This window comes from Culex quinquefasciatus, chromosome 1 (genome assembly GCF_015732765.1).
Source record: "Culex quinquefasciatus strain JHB chromosome 1, VPISU_Cqui_1.0_pri_paternal, whole genome shotgun sequence".
Taxonomy (NCBI): domain Eukaryota; kingdom Metazoa; phylum Arthropoda; class Insecta; order Diptera; family Culicidae; genus Culex; species Culex quinquefasciatus.
In genome coordinates, this window is record NC_051861.1 from 59,971,890 (window position 1) to 59,975,845 (window position 3,956).

A 3,956-nucleotide genomic window follows, 5' to 3' on the forward strand; every position below is an offset into this window, starting at 1 on the left:
GACAGAGCTCGAGTTCGGTTGATGCGCCTTGTCCCGGGCCGCTTTTCTTGTCGTCGTGGTTAGATTTGAGGTGGCAGCAGATCTGGAAAAGGACGGCGTCGCAGCCTGTGAAGGGCGGAAGGTCGATTAGATCGATCGATTACTAGTTGTGGTGAAAATTTTTCATTAAAATCTTACCAAGTTTCTGAGGGTATCAACGTTGATGATTTGCCCCCGCTGGACAACATCTTTCTCTCGGTGGCCCTGGAGGAGGAGGAGGAGGAGGAGGAGGAGGAGGAGGAGGAGGAGGAGGAGGAGGAGGAGGAGGAGGAGGAGGAGGAGGAGGAGGAGGAGGAGGAGGAGGAGGAGGAGGAGGAGGAGGAGGAGGAGGAGGAGGAGGAGGAGGAGGAGGAGGAGGAGGAGGAGGAGGAGGAGGAGGAGGAGGAGGAGGAGGAGGAGGAGGGAGGAGGAGGAGGAGGAGGAGGAGGAGGAGGAGGAGGAGGAGGAGGAGGGGAGGAGGAGGAGGAGGAGGAGGAGGAGGAGGAGGAGGAGGGGAGGAGGAGGAGGAGGAGGAGGAGGAGGAGGAGGAGGAGGAGGAGGAGGAGGAGGAGGAGGAGGAGGAGGAGGAGGAGGAGGAGGAGGAGGAGGAGGAGGAGGAGGAGGAGGAGGAGGAGGAGGAGGAGGAGGAGGAGGAGGAGGAGGAGGAGGAGGAGGAGGAGGAGGAGGAGGAGGAATGTCCAGCTGCCAACACCGCCAACAAAGTCGTTCCGGCCAACCGGGTCGAGCTTAAAAGTGCTTTCGGAAGTGGGAAATCACCTGTCCGGGAGAAGTCAAGGTCGATCCGCACTACCAGCGACAGCTGATTATTTCTTCCCGCTTGACAAAATCTTCTTCCTCGCTGGCCGTGGAGCAGGTTCCGGCGATGCAATCATTTCGCTGTCCGCCTTCTCGAGTGTGGCCATTGCCACCGGTTCCGTCTTTTATTCCAAAACTGAACCTTTACCGCTCCTTTCGATCACTGTTGTCCGAATCGACGCTGGCGGTGCGGGTTGACCTTTCACTTCTCCCGGACAGGTGATTTCTCCACCTCCGAAAGCACTTTTCAGCTCGACCCGGTTGGCCAGAACGACTTTGTTGGCGGTGTTACCAGCTGGACACTGGGCACTGGGAGTTGTTGCTGCTTTTATTTAGCACAGTACTTCACATTTTAAAAACACCGTCGAAGCAGAACCAGTTAAAATCTGGCCACCGGGAACTTCTCCGGCTCTCCGGTTACTTCACCCGAAAACTAAAAAAAACATTGTATAAACAAACTGTCACGAGAGCTTGGTTGACGTTTTGAATTAGGCTGCGTTTTGACAGTAGTTACGCTTCGCAAAAGTGAGACGGAAAAAGTTGCGTTTTCGAACACAAAAGTTTTCGAAATCGTTGAAAATGTTTTCATTTTTGAAAACATTGTAAATGAAATCGAAAACAATCGATGTTATCGATTTTAAAACAATTTGTTGACGGTTTTTCGGACAGGATTTCTATCCGTGTGTGAAGATCGACGTGCGATGGTAGAGAGCGGTCCAAACGAATTAATAACTTCCGCTCGTCACACTCGAGACATTCGTCGCTGACCTAGCGGAGAGTCGAAATCGACATCGGCACAGGTGCCACGACACCAGTGATTTCGTCTAACCAGTCTAGAAACACTGTTTTGTTCTAGCCATAATGTATTAACATTGTGGAGCAAAACTGCTAGCTCCACGGCGGCCAAAAAACCTAACGCTGCCATAGTGATACGATCACTCACCGAAACACCGCGAATCAAAACCCGTCGAATTTCGCTCTAGTTTCTAGTTTCTTCTGAGCAGGTCGTTTGCGCATTTGCGACGGCGAAGAAGTCGCTGGTTTTTGCGCTCCCGCTTGAGCAGGTTCGGGTCGAGGTACTGGTTGAGCTGCTTCCGCCGGACGTGCCGCGCCTCGGTCTTCATGCCGTCGCGTGTCGTCTCGAGGACCTTGATGTGCACCTGAAAGAAAACAACTCGGTTAGAGACGCGTTTTTTTGGCTGTAGAATCGCTCAACGCACCGCATGTTTATGCACGGCATCGGTAAAGTTCTGGATGCTTTCGGTCAGGTCCACGTTCAGGTTCTCCGACCGCTCTGACCCCAAGAACCAGAGCGAGCAGTGTTGTCTGCGCCCTCGCCGCCGTCGTCCTTTTGGTTTTAGTCCAGCTGCTCGAAGCACTTCGGGTTGACGTGGGCCAGGTTGATGTGCAGGATTCGCTCCAGGTTCTGGATTAGGTAGCGAATCTTGGACTCGACCAGTCCGCACCACTCGAGGAGGTCGTCGGTGTTGTTCGAGGTCACCAGCAGTACGATAAAGTAGCGATACTTGAAGAAGAAGCTCGGCGCCTCAAACAGCTTGTCCCAGCCGGCCTTGCCGAGCATGATTTCGTCCGTGATCTGCATGCCGCGGTTAAACTCGTTCAGCATGATCTTCCGTGTCGAGCTAGACACGTGGAAGGTCGAGTTTTGCTGCGGATATGCCGGCGTGATGATCAGCATCAGGTGGAACCGGCCCTGCACATTCACCCGCGGATCCCACACTTGAAAGCCCAGATTCACGGTGTCCGGCCGCTTCAAGAACACCGGCTGGGACCAATTCCAGCGCGAAAACACCAGAAAGAACTTGTGCACTTGCGTGGCCGCGACGACATTTGGGAGCTGACACGTCCTGGCCACCAGCATAGCCCAAGACACACCTCCAAAGTAACCCAAAGAATTGGAGTAGATTCCATGCTCTGAAAACAGAAAAAACAGTGAATAGAAGAAAACCCCAATATTAACAAAAACCCTAAAAGATACCAACCAAAGCTCAACTTACTCTTCGCCCACAGCTTGGTCGAACGCAGCGCCAGTCGAAAGTTGTCAATGTTGGGCACCAGCCGCAGGATTTCGTCGGTGGCGCGGCATCCGTTCAGACTGCGCATCAACTTGGGGTCCAGATTCTTCAGCAGCATATCTTCGCGCAGGTCAAAGTTGTCCGGAATCTCCTTCAGCGCCAACCGCGCAAACAGCAAATCAATCTTGATGCCGTCAAAGTTCATCTTGACGTCCGGCACAAGCATCTCCTCGACGGCGCGGCACTCTGTCACCTCGGGCTGTTTCTCCAGCAGCTCGAGGAACGACCCAAAGTAGTCCTGCCGTTCGATGTTGCGCGGCGCCACGCACAGCGCGTCAATATTCGTCAATATTGTGGTTAACGGCCAGCCGGTACGACCCAAAAGTGTAGATCTTTCCGCCGAGCTTCTCTGCCAGCACTTTCGGCATGTTCTTCGAGATGGACACATTGCGCACCCACTGCTTGACCAGCGTGTTCAGCTTGGACAGAATCTCCATCCGGTGGTTCAACATGGACTCGTCCTCAAACACGTCGTACGGCTCAAAAAAAACTTTGACGGCACAGGGAAAATAAAAAATCAAAACAAACATTCCTCCTCCACACGGTCAGGTGGATGTACTCAAAATCAAGTTCGATTCACTCATTTTGGACCATGCGTGGAGGAATTCGACGCCAACATTTCAAAAAGCATCATGTACACACCATGCGTTTTGAGAAAAACGCATTTGAATGTTGAGCATCCATTTTCAATTCCCATTTTAATATAAAAGCAAAATAAGATGTTCTAATAATAACAAACGATGAAAAACGTTGCTTTTATTGATACTTGATCATCCAAATTCAATAAAACATCATTTCCGTAATTTTATTTGAGTAAAACAAACATAACTCCTTTTGAAATCACCAACGTCGATATCACCCTGCTGTCATTGAGGGGGGGCGCTTTGTTATGATTCGTTTTTCTTCGCCGAATGTACATGGCGCTTTGTTCATGTAGCTTTTTTTCCGTCACGAGGTTCATGTAGTCTTTTGTTTGACAGGTTGACAGGGCTATATAAACAGGGACTGCTGATGGCAGAGATTTTG

The 3,956-nt window shown here is 51.4% G+C and overlaps 1 pseudogene; it reads right to left on the bottom strand.

Moving 5' to 3' along the window:
* Positions 1-1,820: 1,820 nt before the first annotated feature.
* On the bottom strand, positions 1,821-3,514 carry LOC119769807 (annotated as a pseudogene).
* Positions 3,515-3,956: the final 442 nt, after the last annotated feature.